This window comes from Mizuhopecten yessoensis, unplaced genomic scaffold, assembly GCF_002113885.1.
Source record: "Mizuhopecten yessoensis strain PY_sf001 unplaced genomic scaffold, ASM211388v2 scaffold1429, whole genome shotgun sequence".
NCBI classification, from domain to species: domain Eukaryota; kingdom Metazoa; phylum Mollusca; class Bivalvia; order Pectinida; family Pectinidae; genus Mizuhopecten; species Mizuhopecten yessoensis.
The window spans coordinates 111199-130225 of record NW_018404042.1 but is presented as its reverse complement, the minus strand read 5'-3'; the positions used below and the strand labels follow the sequence as shown (position 1 = coordinate 130225).

Sequence of the window (19027 nt, the reverse complement as noted above, 5' to 3'; positions counted from 1 at the left end):
GTACCGTCTCTCCTATCCTGTACCATCTCTCAGCCCTGTACCGTCTCTCCTATCCTGTACCATCTCTCAGCCCGGTACCGTCCCTCAGCCAAGAACACTGTACCGTCTCTCCTATCCTGTACCATCTCTCAGCCCTGTACCGTCTCTCAGCCCGGTACCGTCTTAACGTCCAGTATCGTCTCTTCCACCCTATTCGAGTTTCCTTGACCAGGCCAATCTTTGCATCCATTCCCGTCACCGCAACCCGTCAGGTCTCCTCCCTTGTTCCTTCCCCTTCACATGTCTTGTTGCACCGAACCGTTCTGTCTCTTGATCACCTATCAATTAATGATTTACAAAAATTATGACACAAGTTTTCGACCTTATAAAGTACCAAACACTTGTGTTTGCCCGGATGGCAGCGCAAAGAAGATATCGTGTTAGGAAGCCAGGAAACATGGAGGAAAACCACGTGGTCAGACAGATGACCTGGTACCTTTTCTTGTCCGATCAGGGAATCGAACCCATGCCGTCCAGGTGAAATGAGAGTGCGCTATCCACTGATAACCCCCTTCGGTTTCGTCACCGGCCTCGACCCATCACGTCTTCTCACCCATTTCATCTCTGGAAAACAGAATATTTGTAATAACGACAAATACCGCTGTAATCCCCGGCTCTGGTTCCGAATAACTCGTCTTTAGATATTAGTGTTGACTCTTTTATAATCATTCCTTCCGAATGTCTATTCAACGCCAGCAGCAGGAAGAAGGTCTTAATGTGACGAGCGCTGTTACTAGAAATCTATACCTCAAGAGACAGGAGAGTTAGCCCCGGGGACCCGTTTATTAGCCGTCATTACTTCTCGATAAGATGATAGGCGAGCAATTAGAGGCATGTTGTTTATGTGACTGTTGCTACCCAGGGGCCGTATCCCCAAGTGGCGAGCCTGCCATCATCCATTATCTCTAGCACATGCATAGCTGTACCTCACAAACGGCCCGTCATGCTCAGCCCTGTTTATATACAACAGGAATTACAGTCCTACAATGAGATTATTGCAGGATTGTTTCCACTTACAGCGCGTGCTTAATGCTGCACCAACATCTCAACATTTGAGCTAAGTTGTATAGTGGGTCTGTATCAACAGAGCGAGAGAGATCGGGGGTGCTTTAATAATAAGGAAACAAGCTTTTCGTAATGACGTACGTTGTAACTGTCGAGAGTTAAATCAGTTTTATTAACGGAGACTTAATCGGAATATCGAATTCAATTAATTCATCTATAAAATATCCGGGGATTTCAGTTCTATTCAAAGGTGAACCTAAGCTACACACATGGGACAGCACATTTGACATTTGGTAATAGCAGAGACGTATATACGTCCCTGGTAATAAATACATTATGCACAAAATGAATGACATCGCACCACACAGCTTGCTATTGCGTCCTTCTATGACTCGTCGACATGACAGCGTGCTGTAGTTTCTATCTTAAGGTTGCGAATACAACCATTGCTCATAAAAACAACACAAGTTCAGAAGCTGGTGCAAACGATCTAAGTGGAAAGCAGAAAACTAGCGTGTATACATCTGATACGGAATTGTGTAACTAGAAAAGTATCAATTCAATTCAATTCAATTTATTGGCTGTAGGCCTAACGGACCATGAGTACATATTACATATTACATACAATACACAATAAGGATTTGAAACAGCAAGACAAAAGTGGATTACCAGTTAAAGAATAACAGCTCTTTTCTTATTTGCTTTAAAAATAAATGTCCTTGTTGTTATTGACACACAATAACTGTATTCATTTAAGCATTGAAGGATTTTGCCAATAGTATACAATTGTTTCATGGTTATTTTGGGAACAGTCAAAACTATCATCCCTCGGTAGGGGGAAGCCCTGTGGAATTGTTTGCCCTTGCGGCCAAGGGCAAACAGTTCCACAGGGCTTCCCCCTACCGAGGGATGATAGTTTTGACTGTTCCCATAATAGCCATGAAACAATTGTATACTATTGGCAAAATCCTTCAATGCTTAAATGAATACAGTTATTGTGTGTCAATAACAACAAGGACATTTATTTTTAAAGCAAATAAGAAAAGAGCTGTTATTCTTTAACTGGTAATCCACTTTTGTCTTGCTGTTTCAAATCCTTATTGTGTATTGTATGTAATATGTAATATGTACTCATGGTCCGTTAGGCCTACAGCCAATAAATTGAATTGAATTGAATTGATACTTTTCTAGTTACACAATTCCGTATCAGATGTATACACGCTAGTTTTCTGCTTTCCACTTAGATCGTTTGCACCAGCTTCTGAACTTGTGTTGTTTTTATGAGCAATGGTTGTATTCGCAACCTTAAGATAGAAACTACAGCACGCTGTCATGTCGACGAGTCATAGAAGGACGCAATAGCAAGCTGTGTGGTGCGATGTCATTCATTTTGTGCATAATGTATTTATTACCAGGGACGTATATACGTCTCTGCTATTACCAAATGTCAAATGTGCTGTCCCATGTGTGTAGCTTAGGTTCACCTTTGAATAGAACTGAAATCCCCGGATATTTTATAGATGAATTAATTGAATTCGATATTCCGATTAAGTCTCCGTTAATAAAACTGATTTAACTCTCGACAGTTACAACGTACGTCATTACGAAAAGCTTGTTTCCTTATTATTAAAGCACCCCCGATCTCTCTCGCTCTGTTGATACAGACCCACTATACAACTTAGCTCAAATGTTGAGATGTTGGTGCAGCATTAAGCACGCGCTGTAAGTGGAAACAATCCTGCAATAATCTCATTGTAGGACTGTAATTCCTGTTGTATATAAACAGGGCTGAGCATGACGGGCCGTTTGTGAGGTACAGCTATGCATGTGCTAGAGATAATGGATGATGGCAGGCTCGCCACTTGGGGATACGGCCCCTGGGTAGCAACAGTCACATAAACAACATGCCTCTAATTGCTCGCCTATCATCTTATCGAGAAGTAATGACGGCTAATAAACGGGTCCCCGGGGCTAACTCTCCTGTCTCTTGAGGTATAGATTTCTAGTAACAGCGCTCGTCACATTAAGACCTTCTTCCTGCTGCTGGCGTTGAATAGACATTCGGAAGGAATGATTATAAAAGAGTCAACACTAATATCTAAAGACGAGTTATTCGGAACCAGAGCCGGGGATTACAGCGGTATTTGTCGTTATTACAAATATTCTGTTTTCCAGAGATGAAATGGGTGAGAAGACGTGATGGGTCGAGGCCGGTGACGAAACCGAAGGGGGTTATCAGTGGATAGCGCACTCTCATTTCACCTGGACGGCATGGGTTCGATTCCCTGATCGGACAAGAAAAGGTACCAGGTCATCTGTCTGACCACGTGGTTTTCCTCCATGTTTCCTGGCTTCCTAACACGATATCTTCTTTGCGCTGCCATCCGGGCAAACACAAGTGTTTGGTACTTTATAAGGTCGAAAACTTGTGTCATAATTTTTGTAAATCATTAATTGATAGGTGATCAAGAGACAGAACGGTTCGGTGCAACAAGACATGTGAAGGGGAAGGAACAAGGGAGGAGACCTGACGGGTTGCGGTGACGGGAATGGATGCAAAGATTGGCCTGGTCAAGGAAACTCGAATAGGGTGGAAGAGACGATACTGGACGTTAAGACGGTACCGGGCTGAGAGACGGTACAGGGCTGAGAGATGGTACAGGATAGGAGAGACGGTACAGGTTAGGAGAGACGGTACCGGGCTGAGAGACGGTATCGGGCTGAGAGATGGTACAGGATAGGAGAGACGGTACATGGCTGAGGGACGGTACCGGGCTGATAGATGGTACATGATATGAGAGACGGTACTTGGCTGAGAGATGGTACATGATATGAGAGACGGTAATTGGCTGAGGGACAGTACCGGGCTGAGGGATGGTACATGATAGGAGAGACGGTACAGTGTTCTTGGCTGAGGGACGGTACAGGATAGGAGAGACGGTACTTGTTTGAGGGACGGTACATGATAGGAGAGACGGTACTTGGCTGAGAGATGGTACATGATAGGAGAGACGGTACTTGGCTGAGATATGGTACAGGATAGGAGAGACGGTACTTGGCTGAGAGATGGTACAGATTAGGAGAGACGGAATAGTACTTGGCTGAGAGACGGTACAGGATAGGAGAGACGGTACTCGGCTGAAAAACGGTAATGGACTGAGAGACGGTACAGGATAGGAGAGACGGTACTTGGCTGAGAGACGGTACTGGGCTGACAGACGGTAAATGATAGGAGAGGTGGTACTGGGTTGAGAGACGGTACCGGGCTTGGAGACCAAACAGGATAAGAGAGACGGTTCAGGGCAGAGAGGCAGTACTGGGCTGTGAGACGGAACAGGATAGGAGGGACGACAATGGGTGGTTGAATTTAAAGCCTCGCGGGACAGGGTTGGAAGACTGAACGTGGTCGAGACGAGGTCATGTGATGTGGCGGGTTTGGGAGACTGACTGGACCCGGAGCCAAAATCATAGCTCAATTATGTGTTCTATGTTCTCGTATAGCCGACACAACATTAGGTTAAGCTCATAGATAATGAAGCGCTAGTGTTCGAAACTATACATTATTATTGGAATTCAACAAATCAGTAACATAAACACAAAAAAATAATATTTTATCATAAAATATAAATTCTAGGAAATACTGACTACGATTTTGAAAGGACATCGTTGTAAAAACGAGAGGTACTGCTCTTTCCTTGTGTTTTGTTGTTTTCCTTACAGAAACCATTATGACCGAGAGAGAAAACCTAACGAGACCGTAAGTGCTATCAGCATCTCGCTACAGCCTCTGAATCAGGCGATGTAATGAGATTGGATTATCTCAGATGTCAGTTTCACTCAGCGTCAGTACAAACACCGCCCCTGTCTGATAGCACCGTCTCATTGTAACTCTGTAGGTGTCATAATAAAAAAAAAACAAATATTGGAATTGATATCATTCTGAAAGATAATCTGAAAATTGCTTGATATAAAAAAAAAATTGTGTCTAAACATGACCAATGTTTCCAATAACACTTGATTTAATGAAAAATAAATATTTGAATTTTGATTTCTCCGTTGATCAAGCACGCCCCGGTGAATGACTATTTGACGATTTTATTACAGCTATACGTCAGGGCTATTTCCGGGAAATGCTGTGTTAACTAAGGGTTTATAATTTACGCCATTATGATAGAAATGTAATGGCAATCCAGGGACCTAAATACGATACTATGTGTTTAATTACTCCACGGGTTTGTAAAATAACTCGGTCACCAACTTAACTTCCGGATCCGTATTATAAACGTTTGTCACTCTGGAAGGATAAGGTACCGGGCATATCAGGAATGACTTTGTAGAATACATCTAAAACCCAATTATTCCCCTATACCTTATTCTGGTGGTTTTATCGAGAGGAATTTTAATTTTCATTATGCAAGCGTAATCTGGAGATCTGTGTAGTAGGAATAAAAATATCAGAAACGTCGACACACTCGCGGAATTCAATATCAAACCCATTAAAACTAGATATGTTATCAAATGTGATATTTTAAACTATCAAAACATCAAAATTATTGCACTGCTAAAATATCTCCCAAATTGATTGATGAGTTAAAAGTCATACAATCGTTAGTGTTGATTTAAGATCCAGAGCACGTTCCATAGCTCTCCACGACGAAACTATATGTAATGGAAAGCAACGATGGTCAGCTTCCGAACGATGTATTTTTAGTATGCTGGACTTCCACATACGTGTTCTTTTTATAACTGGCAGCCTTACTTGGTCGCCGACGGCATTTCCATTCTATTGGGTAATGACCCTTAAAGCAGCATTAGGCCTTCAAATTAAAATAAGAACAGAAACTCTATACCTTCGGGAAAAGCACTATCTCTGGAATCAAAAAACACAACAGTGTGAAATAACGTTTTAAGAGTCACGTTTATTTTTCACTCCAGTTTTCGTTCCGTTGTAAAACAGGTCCCGGTTTTACAAACATTTCTTAGTTAAATTAAGGAACGTATACATGAAACGCATATAAGGAAATCTTAGCTTAGTAATTCCTTAACGAGTTCAGCGTTCATGAACTCGAGGCTATTTTCTTTGTTATAAAACCTCATCTATGTAACAGCGTGTGTGATTGGATGTAATGATCACATGATAGGGCAATAAATCACCGTGTTGGCCTCACGCGCTCGAGTTTTTTCAACGATATTTTCCTTATTCGGGGCCTCTCTAGAATAGGGCAATATATATATAATTGCCATAGGTAGTAGACCTATATGAAAGGCCATTGAAAAGGCATCTTCCACATCCAACGCGTCAGCCCGCGATAATATACCTGATTCTTGGAAGATATGTGTATCGGGAGCCGATCTCTTCGATTTCGGAAACGTATACATTTTGATGTGACAAAAACATGTAGTATTACTTAATCAATAAGAACAAGTGAGAAATTTATGGCGCATTGCAAACGCAACGGAAAAAGGAAAAGTGAAACGAAAATTACAATGAAGAATTAACACGCATGTATTTCCACTTTTATTCACAATATTTGAAACAGCAATATGCATTTGGAAAAATGCACTTATCTTTGAGGAACCAATTTTATGTATGCTTCGGTCAAACCCCATTCTCGATACTCCAGGGGTTACGCTAACTTTCGCTCTCTGCACTCCTGGAATATGTCAGAGCAAAGTCGAAAAAATAGCAGAGAGCAAAAATGAGGGTAACTCCTGGAGTATCGAGGTTGGTCAGTAACAGTACTGTAATGAAGACACGAGTTGCTGGTCTGGTATCGCTCCGTACTTATTGATCATTTTGTGATACGCGTGACCTTATTAATACTGACAATTAAACACGCGGGTGTCGTAACCACGCACGCACGAGACTGTCGCTTATTGCATTACAAATATTGTTTTGTGTGCGGAGTTCATCGTAAGTGTCGTTTTGGTGGCACGAATGGGGAACAGTAATACAGCTAACCTGGTTAGTCATAAGAAAGACACACAGGAATAATAGAGATAATGATTTGATAATTTTCAGCACAATAAAGTCGTTCTAAGACGTTTAATTGGCGACGTCATATTGATTAAATGGATAGTTCTTACTAAATATAAATATAAACTTTGTTTATTTTACATCAATTATGAAGCAAGTTAGATCGACTTATATTAATCACTTTTGTTGGCCGGAATGAGAGTTCATACATTGTTAGGCAGTTTTTAGCAACATCGTTTCGAATGATTAACACATGTGGGTGTCTCCATCGAATTTTCTATATCATCAGATTGAGAAGGTCTGCTAACCATCTGTGAGAAAATGACTATAATGGTCTACTTATTAACAAACCAGTGTGAAAAGTGGAGGTAAAAACATATAAAACAGAGTTATCTTTCTTTGAGGTACAGTTTACGGGACAATTACATATGTACTTATCGAGATAAAAAAAAATATGATTAGATATGACATGGATATCATACACCTCAGACATTCTGCTTCACGGTGGTTATTATAATTTACAGAAATACAGATTTCTATGACATGATATAGACAACTATTATCGATACACGTACTTAAATAGCCAAGCAATATCAGCGAGCACGATAACAATATTGCTATTTACATGTTATGCCTATATATTTATTCTCACTTACATTATACGTATATCTATAACATCAACAGTACGATGTTTCTAAAAGAAAAACTATCCATCTTTCCAATCTTTCCAACGATACAAAGCATTTTTGTTCATCAACTAGAAATGTGTTTTTTTTTTTATGCAAGAAAGGTTGTTTGCGGTCGATTTTCCAACATCGAGAGCTTTCCGCCCTTCTCGTATATATCATCATTGAGGGTGGAATTTTTACCGAAAGTTGATCTTAACCCCTAAAACGTTCAAAATTTCGCAATACCTTAATTTAGGTCCACATATAAATGTAACAAATTCTCAGGTTCTCTTGATATATCTATAAATATATACACGCATTATCTGAAGAATTTCATTATCGCACGAAGAGTGAAATCATTTTCTGTTGAACTATTTATATATCAAAGAAAAGAAAAATGTATCTTTGCATTGTGTCACTCCCTGTAATCGTTTATAAACTGTTGTGTTACAGTATTACGCCCTGTTATCGTTAACAAACTATTATTAGTGGTAGAGTGTTTAACTGCCTCACGCCCTGTAATCGTTTACAAACTGTTATTTGGCCTCAGACCACAATTACACTTCCGGGTAGTTTTACACGAATGTAGTGCATAAGGACATTTCAGGTGGGTTACTAAAAAATTTTCCTGTCTGATCTATGCCATATATGTACAGTTTGTTTATATGGATTGTTCAACAACATCTATTCTAGTTATTGAATATTATTTGACACAGTTTGTATTGGCAGCAGGAAACAATAAATGATGAAGCTTGAGTTGTGATATTGTGTGATGTTTGGTAATTTCTCCTATACATGCAGGGTAGTGACATTCAAATGAAATCATCTTTCTTAAAGGTTGGCCATGAGGTACTTTCCAGCTCACTGTATGTTCAGTTTGAATAGACCTACAATATGAAATAGGAACCAGATCCTGCGCAAAGTTTTAAAATTATTTAAACTAATTTTTCCTTTGGTAGTAACATAAAGTAGAATTAAATGTGGTCTGAGGCCATTTTACCGTATCACGCCCGGTAATCGTTAACAAACTGATATTTTACCGTATCACGCCCGGTAATCGTAACAAACTGATATTTTACCGTATCACACCCTGTAATAGTTAACAAACTGTTATTTTACCGTATCACGCCATGTAATCGTTTACAAAGTGTTATTTTACCGTATCACGCCCTGTAATCGTTTACAAACTGTTATGTTACCGTATCACGCCCTGTAATCGTTTACAACCGTTATTTTACCGTATCACGCCCTGTAATCGTTTACAAAATGTTATTTTTCCGTATCACGCCCTGTAATCGTTTACAAACGGTTATTTTACCGTATCACGCCCTGTAATCTTTTACAAACTGTTATTTTACCGTATCACGCCCTGTAATCGTTTACAACTGTTATTTTACCGTATCACGCCCTGTAATCGTTAACAAACTAATATTTTACCGAATCACGCCCTGTAATAGTTAACAAACTGTTATTTTACCGTATCACGCCCTGTAATCGTTTACAAACTGTTATTTTACCGTATCACGCCCTGTAATCGTTTACAAACAGTTATTTTACCGTATCACGCCCTGTAATCGTTTATAAACTGTTATTTTACCGTATCACGCCCTGTAATCGTTTACAACTGTTATTTTACCGTATCACGCCCTGTAATAGTTATCAAACTGTTATTTTACCGTATCACGCCATGTAATCGTTAACCAAACTGTTATTTTACCGTATCGCGCCCTGTAATCGTTTACAAACTGTTATTTTACCGTATCACGCCCTGTAATTGTTTAGTTAACAAACTATTTAATTTCCGAATCACGCCCTGTAATAGTTAACAAACTGTTATTTTACCGTATCACGCCATGTAATCGTCTACAAAGTGTTATTTTACCGTGTCACGCCCTGTTATAGTTAACAAACTGTTATTTTACCGTATCGCGCCCTGTAATCGTTAACAAACTGTTATTTTACCGTATCACGCCCTGTAAAAGTTAACAAACTGTTATTTTATCGTATCACGCCCTGTAATCGTTTACAAACTGTTATTTTACCGTATCAAGCCCTGTAATCGTTTACAAATGTTATTTTACCGTATCACGCCCTGTAATAGTTAACAAACTGTTATTTTACCGTATCACGCCATGTTATCGTTTACAAAGTGTTATTTTACCGTGTCACGCCCTGTAATAGTTAACAAACGGTTATTTTACCGTATCGCGCCCTGTAATCGTTTACAAACTGTTATTTTACCGTATCACGCCCTGTAATCGTTTAGTTTACAAACTATTTAATAACCGAATCACGCCCTGTAATAGTTAACAAACTGTTATTTTACCGTATCACGCCCTGTAATAGTTAACAAACTGTTATTTTACCGTATCACGCCATGTAATCGTTTACAAAGTGTTATTTTACCGTGTCACGCCCTGTAATAGTTAACAAACTGTTATTTTACCGTATCGCGCCCGGTCATCGTTTACAAACTGTTATTTTACCATATCACGCCCTGTAAAAGTTAACAAACTGTTATTTTATCGTATCACGCCCTGTAATCGTTTACAAAGTGTTTGTTTTTTTACCGTTTCACGCCCTGTAATCGTTTACAAATTATATATGCATAGCTAAGTGGAGTGTTTTTGCCTACACCCTACCCGCCCTCCTCCTCCACCCCGTAATCTTTCACGAACATTATTAGTGGTTGATTGTTTTACCGACCTCGATAACAAACCAGAACATCCTTTCTAGTTAGTACGACACGCCTTTACGATTTTCAGCTGAGGGCATACTAATAGCTTTAGTATATAACATGTCTTAAATGTGTTAACAGCTGTACGACTGATGAGAAAAATACCAAAAACCAAGTGAAATTCACAACAGAGAACGCATGTATTTATCCAATCATCAGCCGAAATCTGATCATGTGGTGTATCGTCGTCTTTTATTTTAAATGAGTGTAAATATTGAGTAGTCCTATATGATAAACAATTTCTATTCCTAGTGTTAGTATTGTGTAGTCCTATGATACACACTGTCTTTTCCGAATGTAAATATTTAGTAGTGCTATGATAAACACTGTCGGTTCCGAGTGTAAGTATTGAGTAGTCCTAAGATAAACACTGTCGGTTCCGAATGTAAATATTGAGTAGTGCTATGAAAAACACTGTCGGTTCCGAGTGTAAGTATTGAGTAGTCCTAAGATAAACACTGTCGGTTCCGAATGTAAATATTGAGTAGTCCTTCGATTAACCCTGTCTGTTCCGAATGTAAATATTGAGTAGTCCTATGATAAATCATGTCTGTTCCGAATGTAAGTATTGACTAGTCCTATGATAAACCCTGTCTGTTCCGAACGTAAATATTGACTAGTCCTATGATAAACCCTGTCTGTTCCGAACGTAAATATTGAGTAGTCCTATGATAAACCAAGTCTGTTCCGAGTATAAGTAATGACAATGGTGCGGCTCGCTTGAGACAATCTGGCTTAGTTCACGTTCCTGATAGAGTAGATAAGTATCAAAACAAACACCAGTGTTCCCTATTATAACGTGTTAATACATCGTAAGTCTAATTATGAATAATAAAAATATGATAGAAAAATAAACCTAGCCCTATTCCTGATATCCTCATATATTGCCTCCCAGTTCGCGCACTAATACGTGTGGGAAAGAGATCACGTACAAAACGTAACTCAACAGGGATGCAACACTAGGTCAGCCAAGGTCATTCTCGTGGCATCAAAGAACTCGCGAAGTAGTCCAATAAGCGAATCTGTGAAATCCATCAATACGCGTTGCCAACCGTTTGGTCTCATCTCTGAGGTTTACCATTCCTCCAATCTTCTCCACTGGGGTCATCTAATACGATTACGTCCCGTTTTAGTTTTTTCATGATGTTTTACCCGACAATACATAAACAAGTATCAGTTGTGATTGCGTTTTCGGGCATTAACTAGAAGGAAACGCAGATATATGCTCCATTTGTGTAGAGTGTTTACTGCCTATTCCGACAACTAGATGTTCAACACTAGAGCTACAAGGCTAACACGCATTTAAGACAATGCAACACTCCAAGCCGGTAACACGTTTAAGTATATTCTTTATAATCTTAAGACTATTAGCACTTATAACATATTCTGTAAGAATCTCGTTGACACTGATGTACCCGGTGACATGACTTTCGATCATGTCGATAGGTTTGGTCATGTAATCATTGACAGGCAGGGGGCAGTCATGTGACTGCCGATAGGGTTGGTCATGTGACCTGTATGGTGTCAATCAAGTCAAAAATCAATCGTAGACAGATTTTCAAAGAGTTTGGTAGTCACGTTTCCGATCACTTTCAGTACTAATATGCAATGCCGGATATGATATCAAGTCGGGTTTTTTTCGGACCCAATTTTATCAGAGATTACTGACTTCCGATTAAGGAAATCCATCCGGACGAGTGATCTTATAACCTCGCAAGCTGAATTGAAAGGTTGGCAACATTTCCAGACTAAATAAAAACTAACCATACATCTGATTATTTTCTTCCGTCTGACAACATCGAACAAGATTATTTCACGATCAGCAGACCTTATTTTAGTTCCGAAGGTTGATGGGATGGGCTTTTGATGGTATCGACCCATTTCAAAGACATACTTTGATAGACGGAGGAGAACACAGAGCAGAAACAGTACTCACCGTATCGGCGTGAAATCCCGCAATCCCACCAATCCACAGTCTGAAAAATATAAAAGGTGAAATTCCAATTATCAAAAATGCGATTCATGTAGTAAATCGCACCTGGTATGTTGTAAATTTCACCTGGCTTGGCTCGAAATCTATTGACTTTGCACGTGCTTCTTCTAAACTTAAACTTAACAGCTATACAAGAAATTGGATTCCGTGTATTAGAAATTCTGAATATAAAAATAACATCAAACTGCATGTAATCACAACTGCATAGCAGTCTCAAGTGTACGATGTACTCTCAAGTATATACACGAGATTGGACAGGGTAATGTTATTAAATGTATCTGTGGGACTTTGTCGTACAAAGCGTGGTCGGACAGAAATGCTATAGATAATTATGTGTCCTCAATACATTAAAGGTCATTTATACCGCCAGAGTAACAAACTTAACTTGATATCAAGTGCACTTTGTAGTGCACATATCTAGTACACTTTGTAGTGCACATATCTAGTACACTTTGTAGTGCACATATCTAGTACACTTTGTAGTGCACGTATCTAGTACATTTTTCAGTGCACATATCTAGTACACTTTGTAGTGCACATATCTAGTACACTTTGTAGTGCACATATCTAGTACACTTTGTAGTGCACATATCTAGTACACTTTGTAGTGCACATATCTAGTACACTTTGTAGTGCACATATCTAGTACACTTTGTAGTGCACATATCTAGTACACTTTGTAGTGCACATATCTAGTACACTTTGTAGTGCACATATCTAGTACACTTTGTAGTGCACATATCTAGTACACTTTGTAGTGCACATATCTAGTACACTTTGTAGTGCACATATCTAGTACACTTTGTAGTGCACATATCTAGTACACTTTGTAGTGCACATATCTAGTACACTTTGTAGTGCACATATCTAGTACACTTTGTAGTGCACATATCTAGTACACTTTGTAGTGCACATATCTAGTACACTTTGTAGTGCACATATCTAGTACACTTTGTAGTGCACATATCTAGTACACTTTGTAGTGCACATATCTAGTACACTTTGTAGTGCACATATCTAGTACACTTTGTAGTGCACATATCTAGTACACTTTGTAGTGCACATATCTAGTACACTTTGTAGTGCACATATCTAGTACACTTTGTAGTGCACATATCTAGTACACTTTGTAGTGCACATATCTAGTACACTTTGTAGTGCACATATCTAGTACACTTTGTAGTGCACATATCTAGTACACTTTGTAGTGCACATATCTAGTACACTTTGTAGTGCACATATCTAGTACACTTTGTAGTGCACATATCTAGTACACTTTGTAGTGCACATATCTAGTACACTTTGTAGTGCACATATCTAGTACACTTTGTAGTGCACATATCTAGTACACTTTGTAGTGCACATATCTAGTACACTTTGTAGTGCACATATCTAGTACACTTTGTAGTGCACATATCTAGTACACTTTGTAGTGCACATATCTAGTACACTTTGTAGTGCACATATCTAGTACACTTTGTAGTGCACATATCTAGTACACTTTGTAGTGCACATATCTAGTACACTTTGTAGTGCACATATCTAGTACACTTTGTAGTGCACATATCTAGTACACTTTGTAGTGCACATATCTAGTACACTTTGAAGTGCACATATCTAGTACACTTTGAAGTGCACATATCTAGTACACTTTGTAGTGCACATATCTAGTACCTTTTATGATATACAGTCGGACACAGCAGGCATACACTTTTCCAGCCTGCAATGTTTACTCTTTCAATCGTGTCATGTAACACCAGACTTAATTGGTACAAAAAAGAAAATAATGAAGCACTTCATATATACAAAACACAAAATGATAGATGTATTTTTGTCCAGCAAAGACGCATTCCGCGTTATTTACGTAAAAGTAAACTGGCACTTTTCACATGAAAACATTAAGTCTCGTTAGAACCATTTTAGGTACATGTGCTGTCAAGAAGACGAATGACTCGGCAGTCTATGATAATGACTCGGCAGTCTATGATAAAGACCGTTGACACATTTATCTAAGTAAGTACGCCACTGTCGTACACTTACTGCACTGATACCCCCACAAAATAAACGCTACGCACGAAGAGCGAGAGATATTCCAAAAAAACAAAACAAATTCCGTCCGTATTGTAACTATTATCTAGCAGATACTTTATGCGATGTCCCTTTGATTTATAATCGGGATCTTCAAAACTGGTTACGTTTTCCATCGATCAGAGATCCGGTGTACAATTATGGCGCTACAGATATAAATCTCGCTCGTATATTACACAACAGTAGGAACAGACTTATGTTTCAGGACAATAAAAAATACAGCCTCGGACGTTTGTTCCAGAAATCACCCTGTTCTACCAGGGAGACATGGCAGATGACTTCAGAACGATTGCAATGATTTTATTTTTTCCCCTCGTGTTTCACGCATGTCACCATTACAAGTACATGTTACGTCAGACGCTAACATTCCGGAAACAGTATTTGCAGGACCTCCAGCTTATATCACTCACACGAGCGCAATATCAAAATGCATGTGTAAATGATCATGCTTGACATCTTTTGGTCACTAAGATATTAATGTGGTCGATATTGTACCCTTCCGCATCCTTACTCATTAAATACATGAACACCCAATTCCCGCGTACCCGCGGTACGTCGGCGAGCATATTTGATTACTTATGCACGTATATTTGATGACTAATACACACATATTTGATGACTAATACACACATATTTGATGACTAATACACACATATTTGATGACTAATACACACATATTTGATTTCGTATACACACATATTTGATTACTTATACACGCATATTTGGTTACTTATACACGCATATTTGGTTACTTATACACGCATGCTCGATTACTTATACACCTTTATATGTGTGGCGTTCGTAAGAGAAACATTTGTTTCCACAGGAATTCTCAGTCTAACCAGTTTCTTTACGGAATGACAGGTAACGTTATGGATGTCAACAAACAGAAACACCGTATTCTACCGATACAGGCAGTATAACTGGAAGTGGCCGAGGGCGTATGGTAAATGTTGGCGCTAATGACGCGAAATTCAGGTGAACATCCGGCGTTATTCTTTCTTCATGCCGTATACCAGAACAAATCCCCGCAGCGAATTAACTCTTCACGGTCACAAACGATGGTTTGTGGGGAAAGGTTTTGTTAACTAACGTATTTTTGTCTAGTAAAAAAATACTGCCAGATTTCAATTGCTGTTGGAAATGAGACTTAATTCCAGCACTATGCTTGTTTTCGAATTTACCCTCGTTCCATGAAACAGAAGAGCAGTTACGTGGAGCGCAAATGTAGTAAAGTGGAACACAAAACCAGTAACGTAGAATACAAACACAGTTACGTGGAACACAAAAATTGTTTCGCGGTACACAAGTGTAGTAACTTTGAACGCAGTACGTAACATCAATTACGTTTCATCTAACTACATCTATTTTTTTTTATCTACATTGCTGTTAATGTACTTCCTTTAAGTAAGTTGACACGTGGACATGCGCATGCTTAGATGTAAGTAAAATGCCTTATATAGACTTACAGATAACTTTTCGTATCACTAATGAAGCCCTTTCTGCTGGAGGCCGACGGAAGCTACATATTTTGCTGACGAGACGAACTTGTCTGTTTGACCATAGGTCACTCGGTACCAGAGGAGCGTCTGTCGGGAGTTCAGTCTGGACATCCTTTTATATCAGCTCATTCACTAAACACGTGTTTGCAAATTGTGTTGCGCCAGGGACTTGTTTGTCAAGTGTCGTTGTTACCTGTAGGGTTTACAGGAAGGAACATGATCCCCACGGCGACGCTTTATTTACCAGACAACATCTTACAAGACGGACAATATGCAACTGATTATACTTAAAGTCGAGCTCAGCACCTCCTTATTTCAGAAGGATGCCTTACCACTTAAGCTGTCTCGTGTTCACTAGCGATCGATCCAGTCAAAATGCGTCAAAAGAGTACAAGTATTTCTGTTTCTGTATGAGAAGAAATAATGGCCATAGGAGACTTCAAACATGTATGCAGTTCACAACAACTTTTATACTGTCAGAGCACTGCGTAATTGTCTGACATGACATACAATAACTCGTTCCAAATCGAGACCGATTTCGATGTTTTGCATAATTATATAAAAACATTCTCCTTCCATATCGCACTATATCGGTTGTTGAGATTTATAAAATAACAATAACAACGACGAAAAAATCTCTCATTCTTGATCGAGATCGATCGATCCCAAGATCGATTTCGAGTGTTGTATATTATTTGAGTCTGACATGTATAAGGACGAAACAACTGTATGCTGAAATGCAATTAATTTTTTGGCATAGTATTTCTATTACCAAATTATAATGATCATCATATGAGACATACAATAAGATCTCTGAACGTTTATACCGTATAGCGGGATATTTCCGCGGGGATGATATTTTCGCTATTTCGCGGGTCAATTGTTTGATCGCGAAAATATGATCTGCAAAATAATATGCCAAGCGTAAAAATATATACTTTATATAGAGTATTTTATGCCGTGTGTCCCGCCTCCGTGCTAAAGCACCGCGGAAATTAAGTTCCTTCACCTGTTGAGATCGCGAAATAATAATCCATGTTAATTTATTTTCTAATTTTGGGCCGTAACCGCGAATATTTAAGCCCTCGTAAAAAGTCCATTACACGGTATATATAGTGTTTAGGTGGGGTATTGGGTGCATGTATGCTCACGTACAATTTCCTTGATGTATTTCAATGTATAGTGTACGTCGTTGACGCTTGTTTGGTTTTAAACAATGAATACTGCAATGTAATTACATGAAGGTTACATTATCTTTAATTCAAAAACCTACTCTCAGACAACATTACACTTCAGTTTTAGCTGGGATTTGAATAGAAAATGTTGACATTTTCTTTCAATGAGTGTGATGACGGGAGTAATCAAGTGGCCATTTCCAATTTCAAGATGCCCCGATAAAGTTAATTTGTCATTATATAATTATTTCTAATTTCTTCAATGCTAATCGTTTGTGATTATTATAAGGGCGGTCGTAAAAGGGCCACTTAGCACTGATTTATATTGACGTATACTATTTAGATTAACATCTTAGTTTCATGTACGAAGAACTTTGACCCAAACCAATACCCCGGCATGCCATTCCACACCCAAATCAATATCCGGTGTTATAAAAGACAATTCCGGTTGTTTTTTTCTGATAGTGGAGTTACTTCCGTTGTTTCATAGTAACAGGAGCATAATATTGCCTTGACCGTTCTATACTGAGCTGTAATTGATAACGGTCACGCTATTGTAACGGTATCTCTGATTGGTTAGACAGAAACAGATCTGTGCTGTCGATTTCACTCCGTAACGTCATGACATGGCCCGCTCGCGTTAGCTAGTTAGTTAACAAAATAAAACGTTCTCGTTTTGATTGATGGTTTCTCAATAATAACCCCCTTCTTCTTCTTTCCTGACATTGGCAGAAAACAGAAAGAATAACAAGCTAAATGTAGATCCGAATTCAGTTCTACTACAAAAAGAATGGGATGAGTTACACGGACTGTTTCAGAGGTTGATATTTCAAATCTCACAATTCACTCGGCTTATAAGACTCAGTACTGCAATTTAACGTAAAATATTACTCACATATACATTCGTTAATATTAATGTCATTTTGATGTTCTCCTATTTATTTTTGTTGATTACTATCCTTAACAACAATATTTATAAAAATTAAACGTCGGAGAGAATATTATTTTTGAAAAAAAAAAACCCCTTTCTAGTATCCTGCTAAACGCTGTTAGATTAACAGATACAGAAATACTTCCAGTTTTGAAGTTTACACCTCTTTGACTGCTTTTTTTACATAACGTTCCCTCATTTGATTCTTGATTTTTATTTTAAATTTGATATTATTTATAAGCGTAAATCTGGACGGTTCAAAATCAGCCAATCAGAAGTGAGAATTTTAATGATAAAAAGAGGCGAAATAAAACCCACACACGAAACGCTCTGAAGTATCAGGGTATGACAAAAAAAATGAATGTCACAGAAAAATACTTGATATATTTGGAGTTGATAAAAGCCTATTGTGGATCAATTAAGAGCTGCACAGAAGGCGAAAGAGAACACATAGTTATAAAAACTTTTCCGGGAAGGATTCCAGAGACTCTACTCTCGTCGGGTTTAATTGCGTACGCCTGTTTTGTCATTTCGTGACGTAATAAACTCGCCGCAGCTTTAAAATGGCAGAGGATAAATGTGATGTTCTTTACCAGAGCTTTGTCTGTGTTGTCAACTTGTCATGCAGTGCTAAAATGGCTGTACCTGTTGTAGGCTGGTCGGGGAGGTCTGGTGTGTGTCCCAGTATAACATGTATGTGGAGATAACATATCTAAACCTTCATTTAACTTAGTAAGTCAGGAAAAGACCAAGTGAACATCATTATAAAGTAACGATGTACAGTTCCGAAGCTGACCGGGCCTGGCGGGGTCGGTCCAATGTAAGACATGTAGGCTGATATGGACACAGACGTGTAGCGAAAACTAATGAAGCATTTCTAATATCGGAATGGGCCGGGATCCGGAATTAGCA

General features: G+C 38.8%; 1 protein-coding gene across 1 annotated transcript in view; it reads right to left on the bottom strand.

The window, feature by feature from the left end:
• The window catches only part of LOC110462101 (5-hydroxytryptamine receptor 1A-like), a 212933-nt gene that overhangs the window by 132336 nt on the left and 61570 nt on the right, over positions 1-19027 (bottom strand). The window contains exon 2 of the mRNA XM_021515936.1: positions 12363-12402. The gene's annotated coding sequence lies outside the window, so the exon portion shown is untranslated. The remainder of the gene's footprint in view (positions 1-12362; positions 12403-19027) is intronic.